The sequence below is a fragment of the Aethalodelphis obliquidens genome, unplaced genomic scaffold, assembly GCF_003676395.1.
Source record: "Aethalodelphis obliquidens isolate GAN/ISIS:26980383/991018 unplaced genomic scaffold, ASM367639v1 scaffold44, whole genome shotgun sequence".
Lineage (NCBI taxonomy): Eukaryota > Metazoa > Chordata > Mammalia > Artiodactyla > Delphinidae > Aethalodelphis > Aethalodelphis obliquidens.
Genome location: NW_020837988.1, coordinates 15,846,449 through 15,863,174, shown reverse-complemented (window position 1 = coordinate 15,863,174; position 16,726 = coordinate 15,846,449).

The window sequence follows — 16,726 nt, the reverse complement described above, 5'->3', positions numbered from 1 at the left end:
TCAAGGTTGATCCGTGTTGTAGCAAGTGTCAGAATTCCCTTCCTTTTTAAGGAGGAGTAGTATTCTACTGTATGTGTGCAGGTACCACATTTTGTTTATGGTCCTTGTATCTTTTTTTTTTTTTTTTTGGCCACGCCACATGGCACGCGGGGTCCTCGTTCCCCAAACAGGGATCGAACCCATGCCCCCTGCATTGGAAGCTCGGAATCTTAACCACTGGACCACCAGGGAAGTCCCAGTGTTTATATCTTGATGTGGGCCCTTTAGGTGTCTCTTCCCCTGAGAGCAAAGCCTCTGGTGCCTGATTCAGCCCTGCTTGTTCTGGGCATCTCACCGACTGCCGGCTTAAACCTCGGACTCCATACCCGGGACTCTGGGAAAGTGTCAGGGCTTCAGAGGGAGCACAGGCCTCAGGCTGGGAGGGCAGGGGAGTGCAGGAAGGCAAGTGAGAAAAGGAGGAAGACAAGAAACCAGAGACTGGGAAGAAGGAGAAAGAGCATGTAATGAAATTAAAGACACATGTGAGGGGACTTCCCTGGTGGAGCAGTGGTTAAGAATCCACTTGCCCATTCAGGGGACACGGGTTCGAGCCCTGGCCAGGGACGATCCCACATGCCGTGGAGCAACTAAGCCCATGTGCCACAACTACTGAGCCTGCACTCTAGAGCCAGTGACCCACAGCTACTGAGCCCGCGTGCCACAACTACTGAAGCCCACGCACCTAAAGCCCACGCTCCACAGCAAGAGAAGCCACTGAACGAGAAGCCTACGCACCACAACGAAGACCTAACACAGAAAAAAAAAATAAAAAATAAATAAATAAAAAAAAATTACATGTTCATGAGCCCTTTAAAAAAAATTAAAAAAAATAAAGACACACATGTGAGCAGAACACATGCCAGAACTCAGGGGCCCAGTCACCCCTGGATGGGCGTCCCTTAAATCCCTGAGGACTACCCAAGGTGGATTAGATTCTCCTTCTCACAACCTTTCTGCTACCCTGTCAGGGCATCCAGCCACAGAATTTTGTGAAACATCTTTTATTGATAATGACCCAGCCAAGGCTGAGATTCCATGAGCCCAAACAGGAAGTTGTCATGGGGAGCTGAGAACCATGAGCCCAAATTCAGTCTTCTCAGAATCTAAAGTCTGGCTGGGAAGATGAGACCAAGGCCCATGTGCACCTTTTCTTCCTTGAGGAGGGGCTCCAGCTTCGGGAGAGAACTGTTGAACCATAAAACCTGAGATCTTTACGTAGCTGTGAGCGGGGTTGTTGACACCAGTGGTTTTCAGACTTGGTTTTAGCTCCGTAGCCTTTTGCTCAAACTAAATTCTGTGCAGAAGCCAATGCATGAATCTGAAGGGAGCAGAGCTTCTCTGGCTGAGGAGGTGAGGCCCAGATGCCAGCGTCTTGGAGCCTCTACCTGGGCTTCTTGGAGCACAACCAGAAGACCACTGATTGCGTCAGACCTGCTAACTGTAAAAGTAAGGAAATGGATCTTTAGAGGAGAATTGACTTACCCAAGGTCACAGCTAATGACTGATGAGCCCAGGTCCCCGGAATCCCACATTTTTCCATCTTTTGACACACACCAACCTGCCTTTGAAATTTTTTCCAAGTTAGGCTCTTGGGAGTCTTCTCTCTTGTTTGCCTCCTACCATTCTGCCTGCTCCTTTTTGACCTTACTTATTTCTCCTTTTTATTTCATTTATTTTCTTTTTTTGGCCGTGCCGTGTGGCTTGCAGGATTTGTTTCCCAACCAGGGATTGAACCCGGGGCATGGTAGTGAAAGCCCAGAATCCTAGCCACTAGGCCACCAGGGAACTCCCCATTATTTCTCCTTTTTAAAAGTCACCCTCCCCAACTTGAAATGCTAGCATTCCTCCTCAGTGTTGGGGCCCTGTCAGGTTTTCCTCCCTCCTTCCCTTCCTCCCTCCCTCTCTCCCTCCTTTCCTCCCTTTCTCCACAAAGTATTTATTGTCCACTGTATACATTTTTTCTTTCTTTCTTTCTTTTTTTTTTTTTTTTTGCGGTGCGCAGGCCTCTCACTGTTGTGGCCTCTCCCGTTGCGGAGCACAGGCTCCGGACGCGCAGGCTCAGCGGCCATGGCTCACGGGCCCAGCCGCTCCGCGGCATGTGGAATCTTCCCGGACCGGGGCACGAACCCATGTCCCCTGCATCGGCAGGCGGACTCTCAACCATTGCGCCACCAGGGAAGCCCCCACTGTATACATTTAGGAGGAATTGGGGTTAAGCTCCCAATGATTAAAAACTGAAAGTGTTTTCCCTGCCAAAGTAGCTTACCATCCAGTTAAGCAAGGACATAAGCATCAGGGCACTAACTAGAGAATGAGCATCACAACAACAGCAGGACAACTTCATCTATGTAACACAGGGTAAGTTCCAAGGGACCTGCACGAAGCAGAAGGAAGTGAGGTATGACAGGGATGATTTTCCTTGGTGGGCTTTAAGTGAGACCTTAAAGGAGAAGATGCCCCAAGTCTGCAGCTCAGGCTCAGGTAGGAAAAGGGCACGAGCAGGGGGTCACTGACTCATTGGACAGACACTGATTGAGTGCCTGCTGCGTGTATAGCACTGGTTTGGGCCTTGAGAATACACTGAACCAGACAGACATGGTCCCTGCCCTCATGGAGCTTACAATCTAGTGGGAAGACAGACATTAAATAATTGTATCGTGTGGCAGATAACAGCCAACATTTATTGAAGGCAGCGTCGGTTACGAGTATATTGATATTTGGCTGTGGGTTATGGAGACCGAAAGACAGCGGCTTCTAAGATGCGAAAGTGCGTTTTCCCCTCCCACCGAAGTCCGGGGGTTGGCAGTCTAGGGCTGGTATGGCAGCCACTCTGCACGAAGTCCTCAGGACCTAAGCTCCTTCTATCTTGTGACATTGATGTGTGACCTCTATTCATGGCCCCGATGGCTGCTCCAGCTCAGCCACCTTGTCTCCTCAGGGAATAGTTCACCAGGTCTCCTACTTGGTGACCCCTCCTCAGGAACTGGCATGACTTATTGGCCTCCTTATGGTGTTGGGCTCATTCATTTGAAGACCGAAGAACTCCTGTCCTCCTTGTCACCTTTTCTTTGCCCCGGCCTCCTCCTGCCTGGCCCATCAGTAAGGCTCGGCACCACCCCATCTGGGAAGAGGTATGGGTAAAAGGTGAACTATTTCCAAGATTGTCTTTGGACTGACTTCCAGTATTTCAAACCGGGACTCAGACCATGTCTTAGTCTGCTTGAGTCGCTATGACAAAACCCCATAGACCAGGTGGTTTCAATAACAGACTTTTATTTCTTACAGTTCTGGAGGCTGGAAGTCTGAGATCAGGATGTCAGCATAACTGAGTTCTGGTGAGGACTCTTTCTGGCTTCCAGATGACTACCTTCCTGCGGTATCCTCACAGAGAGAAAAAAGAGGAGAGAGAAAAAGAGAGACAGATGGACAGAATAATCCCATTTTGAGGGCTCCACCCTCATGACGTCACCAAAACATAATTACCAAAGTCTTTAGCTCCAAGTACCATCCCATTGGAGATTGGGGGCTAGGGCTTTAACATATGAATTTGGGAGGACACAATTAAGTCCCATAGCGGACCATGTAATTTATAGGAATAGGGCTGCTCCCACTGTGGTCCCTTCCACCACCCTGTGGGGTGGCTGACTGTGGATGTGAGAGGATAGCACTATAGGAGGTTGAGTAAGGGTGGGAGGAGGAGGGGGAGGGGTGTCCCAGCTCTTGGGTGGATTGAAGGAGGGCTCCAGCCTGGAGCTAAAGATGGCGTGAGTCCTGACAGGGTGACGGCAAGTGATGGGACATGAGACAGCTGCTTTTGTGGGGGGAAGATGACTGAAGGTGCCCACAGGCTGAGCTTCCTGCCTCCCGGGGATTGGTACAGTAAACATGGCCCTGGTGCAGCTGCCTTCCCACCCTAAACACTGCGGACAAATGTTGCGGAGAGTTTTCTGCTCCATGTCAGAGAGGATGGGTAGTTTCCTTTAAAGTTCCCATTGTCAGAGGGAACGAGCCAAGGCAGGAACAGGGAGGAGACTTACGCTCTTTCCTTTGCAGCGTTTAGCTAAGTGCCATCAGGTGTTGGGCATCCTCTACACGCTCTCTTTGGTAGCTTGGGTTCTTACGGTAGAATGTATGCTGGTGATTGCTGGCGGTGCAGTGTCTGCCTCATACCACTGGATGGCACAATTGCAGCATCATGCTTCCAAAGGACACCCCGGAGTGGGAATGAGAGCAAAACTGATTCCCAGCCTGGGTTAGAAGGAACCTTCAGAAGTCACTCGGTCCATCTGTGTGCCTTCAGAAAAATGGGGGTTTTATTCACTTTCAAAGACTCACAACTATTAGTGAGCTTGTTTCAGTACCTCCACAAAGGTTTTGCAGTGAGGGGTCAGAGAGAGGACACTGTTCTGGACACGTGGAAACCTGGCATGTAGACCAGTTGTGCTCCTAAGTCACATACACACTCAGCTTCCGATCCACAGGTTGAAAAATAAGGAGGTTGATTAGATCATCTTTTTTTTTTTTTTTGCGATACGTGGGCCTCTCACTGCTGTGGCCTCTCCCACTGCGGAGCACAGGCTCCGGACACTCAGGCCCAGCGGCCATGGCTCACGGGCCCAGCTGCTCCATGGCATGTGGGATCTTCCCGGAGCGGGGCACGAACCTGCGTCCCCTGCATTGGCAGGTGGACTCCCAACCACTGCGCCACCAGGGAAGCCCGATTAGATCATCTTTAATATTCTTCCCAGCTCTCTGATATGGGTCATTTAGAACTCAACTAACTACTTGCTGTACTCAGCTCTAGTCCATTTGTTTTATTTTCACCCATGTATATGTGTTTAGAATATTAAGTGGTAGAAAGTATTCACTCAAAATAACTATGGAGTGCACAGTTGTACGTGCTCTGGGAGATAAAAAGCAAAGCCGGGCTTCTCTGGCAGTGTAGTGGTTAAGAATCTGCCTCCCAATGCAGGGGACACAAGTTCGAGCCCTGGTCTGGGAAGATCCCACATGCCGCGGAGCAACTAAGCCCATGTGCCACAGCTACTGAGCCTGCGCTCTAAAGCCCGTGAGCCACAACTACTGAGTCCATGTGCCGCAACTACTGAAGCCCGTGTGCTTAGAGCCCGTGCTCCTCAACAAGAGAAGCCACCACAATGAGAAGCCCTCGCTCTGCAACGAAGAGTAGCCCCCGCTTGCCACAACTAGAGAAAGCCCACGCGCAACAACGAAGACCCAATGCAGCCAAAGATAAATAAATAAATAAAAATTTTTTTTTTGAAGTTGAAAAAAAAAAAGAAAAGAAAGTCACTCATGGTCTTTCACTCCATGAGTTTATACTCTATGGAAGTAAGAATGATCTACAGGTGAAAATTTAAACTATGTTATAAGGCAAAATAGAAGAAAGGACACCAGGCAGTATGTGTCTAAGAATTGAGGGAGAGGTGTGTGTGGGATCATAGCCCTCGGATCTCAGGGAATGGCCAGGGAGGGCTTCATGGAAGAGGAGTGAGATATAAATGGGATGGGATATAAATAGACAAGAACCCAGAGAGTGTGATTCCTGACAGGAAGCACAGGGTGCCTTCTTCTTTGCCAACTATAATCACAGTCCCTGTCTTTTAGGATTTACATGAAAAGAAATAAAGAGGAATAAAAGAAGAGTGAGAAAAGTAACTGGAGAATAGGACAAGAGGCAAGAAGAAGGGAAGAATGACAGAGGGAGGGTGGAAGGGTGTGCAGGGGTCACACTCTGGAGTGAGGTGCTACCAATTCAGAGGTAGAGAAGCAAAGTTTAAAAATTCAGTGTAAGCTGGGAAAGTACTCATTCTTTTCTCCCCTAATCTTGTTGGGCCACAGAATCACAGGCTTTCAGGGTTGGAAGAGACCTCTAATTCAAACCCTTCCATAAAAGTCCTGTAAAATGATCGTCCAGTGTTCACTTGAATACCTACCATGACACGAGACTCACTACCTCCCAAGATAGCCCACTCCATTTGGGAAAAACTATCATTTCTATTGTTCTTAGTAGGAATCTGACATTTACGTCCCTGAAATTTCCATCCACTGGTCCTGGATTTGTCTTGCAAAGTGACCCAGAAAAGACCTAAGACCATTCCCCGTGATAGAAGTTGACATTTCCTCTTTTCTCAGCTCAGCACCTCCCAGCCGGTGCTTGTTCCACACTGAGATTCTTGAACCCATTTCATGTGGCCGGTTGCTGTCTAATGCATTCTATCTTGGGCCTCAGTTCCCTCTTAGCAATGTAGTTTGCCACGTTAGAGTCTGGAAATTAATCTTCTTGACAGAAAAGACGGACCTGAGGTCACAGAGAGGTTGGAGAGTTCTGCAAATGTCACACATGTAGCACTGAGGACTGTGCCTTTTCTGTATTTCTTGCTCTGAACCTTAGTGCAGCCGATTTTTGTTAACTTTACCGTTAAAAAAATTTTCACCTAGCTTGGGACTCACGCCTTCTTGGCCTTGTTCTCACAGCCCCATGTCACAGCTTTATGTTCATAACAAGCCCTTGGCTGCCCCACCTTCCGTTTATTCTGGATAAGAACGCTGTTGAATTCTCTTTCCTCAGCTCCACCAGCCTCTTCAGAGCCCCTTCCCCAGTTTCCTTATTGAATTGTTTGCATTTCACTTTTTTTTTTTTTTTTTATGCGGTACGCGGGCCTCTCACTGTCGTGGCCTCTCCTGTTGTGGAGCACAGGCTCCGGACGCGCAGGCTCAGTGGCCATGGCTCACGGGCCCAGCCGCTCCGCGGCATGTGGGATCTTCCCGGACTGGGGCACGAACCCGTGTCCCCGGCATCGGTAGGCGGACTCTCAACCACTGCGCCACCAGGGAAGCCCGAGAATTTGTACTTTTCATCATATTTTCAAAAGGGTCAGAGACCCAAAAAAGGTTAAGGACTGCTATTTGAGAGCCTTTGTGGGATTCTGTTTATCTTTCCTCTGAATGTTTTGACATTGCATCTGCTGTGGCCAGCCTTCCGCCGGGCTACCATGACCTCTAAAATAGCACATCTCCTTCTCTCAGGACCCTCTTCACTTCCCCCTCTCCCCCAGCCATTCCTTGGGTCACACTTAGGTTTAGAGAGGCAGTTCCACCTTTCACTTTTACTCCCTCTGTGGCCCTGCTTTTAGCTGAATAAGAATTGCTACCACACCCCTCTGAGCCTTGCTCCAGACTCTGCTGAACCAACGTGGGCGTGCACCCCCCAGCTGGAGCCGCGGGCTCACGGGCTCACCACATCCCCATGGTCCCTTTGGCTCCTCTCTCCTTGATCAGACTCCGATGGCCTCCGCTGGGCTTCCTCCCTCAGACAGGTGGGTTCCCTGTGGATATGAATCTTCTTGATGGTCTGCACTCACATGCCCGCTCTCCTAGCAGTTTTATCTTTCTTAGAACAGAGTCCGTTGTCGAATGGCGATGATTCCCATCTCACAAATTTTTGGTCATACCCAAAAGAGCATGTAGAGAGATTCTAAAAAATCTCCTTCATTTTGCATTTATGTAAATCTCATAAGATATTAGTTATTAGGGATCAATGTGTCATTTCATAACCAAGGGCCGTGGTCAGTGTAAGGACAGGTTGTTGAGGGTGTCCTGAGTGTCTCTGTGGAGTGTGAAACTTCGGTCTGGGCATCTGAGGACTTGAAACAGCACTGCTGGCAGTGCTGGTCTATTAGGGATCCCTCCGCTTCCCAGCCCCCAGGCTTCGAAGGAAATTTTAAAAAATGACCACTTTGGCTCTACCCCTTCTCCCATTCCATCCCACCCACATTTCAGCTCTCATTGCAGCCTTTCTGTGCCCTACATGTTAAGGAGAAGCCAGAGGTCAAAGATCTAGTGTTTAAAACTTGGTTACCAGTTGGAATGGGGGGAGAGCTCTTGTGTAGTTAGTTTCACAATTATTTACTGAGGGCACTTTATTGCTGGTACTGCAAGTTTTGTTCTGATTTAGAATTTAGTCTTTGTGATATTTTGTCAGTGTCTAGTTTCTTATAATGGCAGCTGGCGTTTTGCCAGGACGTTGGGGTTTATAGAATTGAATAGGACCTGCTCCTTGCACTTAGGACTGATAGGTAAGCTAAGACATATATGGTGCACAGATACAAAAACATCAAGTGGAAGGCAAAGGCTGTGAGACAGATACTAACAAAGAAGTGGGGGAATTTTAAAGGGAAAAGCAGGATTATTTCCGGTTAGGAGGTCACAGAAGGCTCTTTGGAGGAGGAGGGACTGGCCCTGAAACCATGGAGAATGGGGGTGATTTTGACACACACTCATAGAAGAGAGCCGCAGTCAAGAGTGTAGTCTCAGGGTCAGGATGGGTCTACACTCATGAGCTGTGTGACCCCGGGCAAGGTCTCCAAGCCTCAGTTTCCTAATTTACAAAATGGGGATAATAGTAGTGCTGACCTCATTTGGTTATCACAAGGATCCAATGCGTTAATCCATGTAAAGCACTTAAAACAGCACCTGTATATGTATAACTGATTCACTTTGCTGTACACCTGAAACTAACACAACATTGTAAATCAGCTATACTCCAATAAAAATTTTTTAAAAATCTAAAAAAAACCCCAAACAAAAACAGCATCTATAACACAGTAAGGACTCAATTATTAACTCTGTAGGGGAGAAGGGTATTCTAGGTAGTGGGTACAGCTCTAGCAAAAGAAGGAAAATGAAAGAACTATTATTCTTTTGGGAAATCCCCAAATGATAGAACTACCCAGGAAACAGTGGAGAGAGAAATGGCGCTCATCATAATAGCAGCTCCCCGTGCCGCATAATTACTCTGTGCTTAACGCTCTTCCAAGTGCTTCACGTGCTTTGTATGGTTACTCTTCCCAGCGACTCCTCAAGGGGCAGGTGCAATTATCACCATTCTACAGGTGAGGAAACTGAGGCTAGTGGAGGCTAAGTAACTCCCATCAGGGCACTCAGTGAGTGGGCAGAAGCTTCAGACCCACCTCTGCTCGTAAGCACCAGCTACAGTGCACTTGCCTTCCTTGGCCCCTCCAGGGTCCGCCCCAGTCAAACCCATGCCCCCTGCAGTGGAAGTGCAGAGTCTTAACCACTGGACCACCAGGAAACTCGCTTAGTTTCCTTTTGAAGTAAAGGAGTCAAGGATATTCTGGAAGTCCCTCTCTTCTCTAAGGAGTCTGATTTCTTTTTCTCCCTTCTCCTCAAAACTTGTCTTTATTTGGCTGTCGTGTACCATTCCAGCCATCAAATGTCCCGATGACAGGAGTGCACAAGGAAGTAGAAAGCCAAGCACCCAGGTTCCTTGGTGCAAGCCTGCTAGCAGGTTAAAAGGAAAAAAAAAAAAAAAAAAAAAAAAAAATCAAACCAGCATGTAATAAAATCAAGGCAGAAAAACTGAGGTGATTTGGGATAAGGAAGTGACCAGAGACAAGAAGTCAGTGAGAGACCCTTCCCAGGGAACAGGAGTCTAAAATCTGACCTCAGAAAGAGTGGGGAAGACTGCTTTGGGCTCCAGCTGGTAAGGTGGAATGAGGGGCTGTTCCCCAGCGACCCCGGCCTCTGGTCCTCTCTTTGTGGCATCTGGGGCATCTGACTGAGATGAAGCTTGAGAGTTGTTGTGGGGAGAGACAGAGCAGGAACAGTGCATTTGAGGGCAGAGAGGGGAGGCAGTGAGCCACTTGCGTGACATGGCTGGCAGTTAAGGCGGACATGTTACTAAATTTCTTTTTTTCTGGGAATCTGGACTTGTTAGGAGTAGTCTTGCACTATAATCACTCATATTTTTTATTTGGTTTCGTTTTCTAGCTTGATAAAGAATACAATTGAAAAACTGCCACACATAAATAGGGCAGGGACTTAGGCTTTTTTTTTTTTTTTTTGCAGTACGCGGGCCTCTCACTGTTTTGGCCTCTCCCGTTGTGGAGCACAGGCTCCGGACGCGCAACCTCAGCGGCCATGGCTCACGGGCCCAGCTGCTCTGCGGCATGTGGGATCCTCCCGGACCGGGGCACGAACCCGTGTCCCCTGCATCGGCAGGCGGACTCTCAACCACTGCGCCACCAGGGAAACCCAGGAACTTATGCTTTTTAACCCATGTAACTAATTTCATGTACCTTTGGCAGTTCTACCATGTGCTTCTCCATCTTCTGCCATGCTACAATTAGTTTTTGAAGGACTTTGAGAGTTCTGTCCCCCTGCCTTAAAGGACACTCACGATCACCTGCCACAGTGTCCCAAATGTCCGTTATTAACCACCAGGCTCCTGATTATTGAGGGTTTGGGCTCTGAAACCAGAATGCCAGGGTTTGGAACTGAGGACTACAGTACACCAGTGAGTGACCTCGGGCAAACGACTCTCCCTCTCTGCACCCCAGTGTCTTTATCTGTAAAATGGGGATAAAAACAACACCCATTTCATTCAGGGGTATTGTGGGGACTTTACAAGCTAATATCTATGAAGTATTTAGTACAGCGCCTGGCACATAATAAACCCTCGATAAATGTTAGCTATGAATTTGTCATCACTCTGTCATCTGAGCTTAATGGATTGCCCAGTAGAATCCTGAGGCAGTAGGAAATAGAGGTTCGTTCTGTGATCTGGACAAAGGAAACAGGGCATTCCTTAACTAGGATGGTCCAGTCTGAAGGTTTTACCACAGGCAAAATCCTCTGAACATTTAGGGGATGGCTAGAGTGTAGAGTTCCCAGGGAAGGACCAAAGACACAGGGCCAGGAAGACAGGTGAGAGGTGGTTGCAGGTAACTATCCGGGGATGGGGAACGCAACCCTTGGGGTAGTCACAGGTGACTGAGCTCCTGAGGGGAGGAGACTGGAGCAAGAGGGGAGGAGGGTGGGGAGCCTGAGAGGTCGAGGTGCTCTCCTGCCAGGGGTTCTGGTTGGAGGGCACGAGGTGTGGGCTCTCCACTTCCACTCCTTCCTCAGACCTTGGGGCTTCCAAGTCCGGGCTGAGGACTGCAGACCTTACTGGGTTGGAAGCAGCCAGAGCCTTGGGGAAGTGAGACATGCTGCCGATCATACTCGAGCTCACAGTCACCCCACTCTGTGTCATCCTTTCAGGGAAAAGCTGAATCCCAGGGGCCCTCTGTTTGCCCCAGACCTTGGTCTAATGACCAGGTTCTTCCGGTGTAGCTGTCATATCTCAGGAGTCAGCTGGTCATGGCCGGTAACTTCTTGTAATCGTTAAGACAGGAAGTGGTCAGGACCTTGAAATAGAGCAGCGCTAGGCGGTAGGAGAGCAGGGAGAAGGCTTTTTCTGGAGGAAAGGCTCTGTGTGCCTTCTTGGGCTACGTGTGCAGAATTCCTGGACTTGGCCTGGGCGGCAGGATCCCTAGGGAAAACTTCTTTATGGACTTCCCAATTTAATGTCTTCCTTTATTCCAATAGGAATTTCTCCCACGAACATAGCAGTGCCCACTTGAAACATTTGGGGGTGTCTGGCAACCTATAGTCCCACTTATAGCAAGGGAGACAGTGGGTTGTAAAGTCTGACCGACCTGTTTCTCAATCCCTGCTTTGCCACTTACAACCTAGGTGCTCTTGAGCTAATTATCGCATTTCTCAGAGCCTCTGTTTCTTCACTTGTAAAATCAGGATTCCCATGCCTATTTTGTGCTGACTAAATAAAGTATGAAAAGATTCTTAACATAGTATTTTGTATATAAAAATTACAAAATAAACGGCAGCTAATATAACAACAACAACAAAGATAATAACTGTCCCATCACCCCACCTAACCTCAGTTCCTACCTCTGTAAAATGAGTTATTATGAGGATTAAGAGAGATGATCAATATTTGTAAAGGAGGCGGTATACAAAAAGAAGGATATATATGTTTTATTTATCTATTTTTTTTTTTTGCGGTACGCGGGCCTCTCACTGTTGTGGCCCCTCCCGCTGCGGAGCACAGGCTCCGGACGCGCAGGCTCAGCGGCCATGGCTCACGGGCCCAGCGGCCATGGCTCACGGGCCCAGCCTCTCCGCGGCATGTGGGATCTTCCCGGACCAGGGCACGAACCCGCGTCCCCTGCATCGGCAGGCGGACTCTCAACCACTGCGCCACCAGGAGAGCCCAAATGATATTTATTTTAAAGAAGGGAGGAAAGTGATCTCCGCGTCTTACTCTTCCGCCATCTTGAAGCTCCTCCCAGAACATGACTTACGTGAACTTTATTTCTGTCAGAACCTGTCTCGCCAAGCCGTGGCTGGAAGAAACTCTGGATACAGATCAGGGACAGAGAAGGCGCTCTCAAATCCTAGCTCTCTCCCTCAGAAGGAAATCACACTCAGGGGAAAAGGACCTGGGTAAGCAGCTCATCACAGTGAGGGGAAGTGGGGGTGAGGGGGAAGGGAGGCCATTTTCTGGCTGGAGACCTGGGGAGCTAACCCTCCCTGTTGAGGGATTGGGGAATGGATTCAGGCAGATTTGGGGGCCCATTGACTGGCCCCTGTTTGTACGGAGAAGCTGGAGTGGTGGCAGGGAACTGTGGATACTGTTGACACTGGCTGCACTGGGGGCCCCTCTGAGTCCTCAGAGGCCCAGCAGAAGGCCTCCCAGCCTCATGGGGTTCTAGACTCTAGCATTCCCCCAAAGCGATGGTTCTTAACATGTGGAATCACAGACCGTTTAAGAAGCTAGTGAAAACTAAGGACTATTCCTGTAGAAAACATATATCACACAAACTTTTGCCTATTAGAGGGGGTTCACAGATCCCTTGAAACTTATCCAAGGTCTTGGGGTGAAGAAACTCTGTCCCTGGCTTCAGAAGAGCCCTGATGCTTTAGGTGTTGGCAAGAAGAGGGGTCCATGAGCTTGGGACAATCTGGTACTTGTCCCAGGAGCACTGATTATGCCAAGAATCAGCCATGGGTTGGTACAGGGGCAGGGGACCTGACCCAGGAGCTACAGCAGAGGATGGTCAGTTTGACCAGCAAGGACCATGCCCATAGCCCATAATATCCTCCTGCCTCAATTCAGCTCACCTCAACTAGCCCAGGGGGCTAGTGATAGGCAACAACTATGAAGCAGTGGGTATCTTGACTTGTAGGCAGAATGTGGGAATATACTAGCAATCCAGCATAGATGAGTTGATCCTAAGGGGGGGGAAAAAAGTTCACATTTATTGAATACTTATTGCAGGCTGGTCACTGTGCTAAGTGGTTTGCATTAATTCTTTCCAGTGAACCCCGATTTTACAGATGGGGAAACTGAGGCTCAGTGCAGTTAAGCCACTTGCCAAGGGTCACTGAGCTAATGAATAGTGGGGCTAGGATTCAATTCTTGGCCACCTGACTCTTGTACAGGCAATCCTTACTTTACTCTGTCTCTTAGGAAGGCAAGGAGGGTCTGAGAAGTCTAAAATACATGGCTGGAGGGGGAATTCCCTGGTGGTTCAGTGGTTAGGACTCTGAGCTTTCACTGCCGTGGCCTGGGTTCGATCCCTGGTTGGGGAACTAAAATCCTGCAAGCCATGCGGTGCACCACACCGCCCCCCCAAACAAACAAACAAAAAAACATGTCTGGCGCCCAGCTGCAAGTTTGGATTCACTGAAGCAGGGCCCCAAGGAGGGTGACTGGGAACTTAGAAAGATGCCAGAGCAGGTATTTGGGTCCAGAAGCCAAGAAGCAGCTCTGTTATTAGAACGAGTCGACCATGGCTTGGGGGTTGGATGGGGAGGGTGTCTGGATTGGTCCGAGATGGGGTGTGAGCAGCCATGTGATGCCTTCTGTGGGCACAGAGCTTGAATCCAGCCTTGGCCAGGCAGTACTTTGTATGCTGAGCTGGGATGGAGAGTCCACGGGTTCTTACATTTTCTTCTCAGCAGAGAAAGGTCTGGTTCATCCTTGAGGATGGTCTCCTCACTTGAGGATGCAATCCCAGACAGAACTTGATTGTCTCAGGCCCAACTGGGCTCGAGCTCTAGGAGGGCGGGGCCTGGGGCTCTTCACTACCACATCCTCAGTATGCTGAGAATCACCTGGCACACAGCAGGTGCCTAATACATACTTGTGAATGAATGTGAAATGCCAAGGCTGAGCTCATCCCTCCACAACGTTGATAAAAACCTAGGGGTACTTTCTCAGACAGCTCCCCAGAGCCCAGAAATTCCAAGCTATATCATTGTTAAGTCAGAGTGTGGACTCTGAAAAGCCCATTTCCTTTAAGCCAAATGAACAGCTCTATCTTCTCTCTCTCAATGGACAGAAGAGCCACTGACAAATGTGTAGGAGGAGAAGATTCTGAGCCAATATACTTACTCTACACTCAGTCTCCTTCACTAGAAGAATGAATTTGCATTGATAGACCTACAATCGCTCCACAAATAATAACAATAATAAGAACACATTCCTCTGTGTTTTTCAGATTCCAAAGGCTTTCATATCCCTGGTTTCTAGAACCTCATAAATGTGTGTGTGTGTGTGTGTGTGTGTGTGTGTTGGGAGGGGGTAGCGTGGGTTTGGGGGTGAGGAAAAGGGCAGGGAACGGATAGTTATTTTTACAGATAAGGAAAATGTGTATAGAGAGGATTTGGAGACTTTTTTTTAAACAAGATGATCGTGGTTTTTTTTTTAACTTTTTATTTTATATTGGAGTATAGTTGATTAACAATGTTGTGTTAGTTTTAGGTATAAAGCAAAGTGATTCAGTTATACATATACATGTATCTATTCTTTTTCAAATTCTTTTCCCATTTAGGTTGTTACATAATATTCAGCAGAGTTCTCTGTGCTATACAGTAGGTCCTTGTCGGTTATCCATTTTTAACATAGCAGTGTGTACGTGTCAGTCCCAAACTCCCTAACTCTCCCTTCCCCCTGGTACCCATAAGTTCATTCTCTAAGTCTGTGAGTCTGTTTCTGTTTTGTAAATAAGTTCATTTGTATCATTTTTTTTAGATGATATATATATATACCATATCTTCTTTATCCATTCCTCTGTTGATGGACATTTTGGTTGCTTCCATATCTTGGCTATTGTAAATAGTGCTGCAATGAACATTGGGGTGCATGTGTCCTTTTGGACTGTGTTTTTCTCCAGATATATGCCCAGGAGTGGGATTGAAGGATCATATGGTAGCTCTATTTTTAGTTTTTTTAAGGAACCTCCATACTGTTCTCCACAGTGGCTGTACCAATTTACATTCCCACCAACAGTGTAGGAGGGTTCCCTTCTTGGAGACTTTTTCAAGATCCCTTAACTAGTAAGAGGTGGGGCAGGGACCTGAATCCGGGGACCTTCTGACTCTTAGTACAAAGGGGAAATAAGCATGACCTTGAAGGCAAGAGGTCCAGGAAATGGCCACAAAAGTGTTTCCTCCAACTTATAGTGGTGACAATGAGGAACTGGATAAAAGTGAGGCTTCCCCAAGAGGGCAGACTATTGATGAGAGCACAGGGAAAGGATTCCTATCTTGGGGTCAGCCTGGCCAAGGTCAATCAAGGAGCCAGATACTGTGACTCTTGCATCTTTTTTTTTTTAATTGTCCTCTTTATACTGTCTCATCATAGACATTTATTTATTTTTATTTTTTAGTTTTTGGCCACACTGTGCAGCTTGCGGGATCGTAGTTCCCCAACCAGGGACAAACCCGGGCCCTGTCAGTGAAAGCACCACGTCCCAACCACTGGGCCACTGGGGAATTCCCTCTTGCATCCTAAATGGATCTTGGAGAAGATCTATCCGTCATGCACTGGATACCCCTCCATAGTCCTATCACCTGGGGAGTATGGCACTTGGGCAAATCACAGAATAGACACTCAGATCCCCCAACATCGTTGTTCAATTAATATTTTATTAAAATTAACTATCAAGGGCTGCTAAGAAGGCAAAAATAGGAAGAAATTCTTTTTTTTACTGAGAGCCTACTGGGGAATATAAAGATAATAAGCACTCAGGGATCTCACTGTCTACCACAGAGAGGTGACGGTGGAAGAGGTGGAGTGGAAAAATCATCACAGAACTTCCGCTTCTGACTATGACAGAGTGACTGGTATGGGACTTGCTCTTCCACAGATAACAACAATACATTTAGATAACATATATGAGAAACTGCTTTAGACATTGAATATGACAAAGCAGAATTATAATCCTTGAGGGAAGGGAAACACATGAGATGAGCCCTACATCTGCCGAGCTTTCTGCCTGGGAGAACTTTCTGGACTGCAGTGCAAGAAGGTGGAGCCTAATAAGTGCACGATGGTCTCACTGAGGTGAAGTGCATAGATTACTGTTCAGGGCTGCTGAGGAAGCTGTAATTTGTGGGAAAGGCTTTTAGAGAGGAGGGAGTCGAACAGAGAGGGGCCCGCAGAAATCTGCATGGGTGATCTCCATGGTCTTTGGATAAGGGATGAGCTGCACATGCACATGATGAGACTCTATAAGGCTTAGCAGAGAGCAGCTGAGAGCTGACGAGAACACTAGAGGTTGTACGTGGCTTAGAGATGTTGGAGTTTTAGCCCAGTCAGAATGAAAAGATCTCACTAAACAACTTGGGTACTTAGGTGATACAGAAAGTCCATGCCTTAGGAGTAAGGCCATGTTCTACAGTAAAAAAAAAAAACAAACAAAACACACCCTAAGACTAAGGATAAAATTTAAAATGACCAGCCCTGAAAAAGAATAAAACCAACCTGTCAAGATAACCTGCCAGTAATTTAATTGCC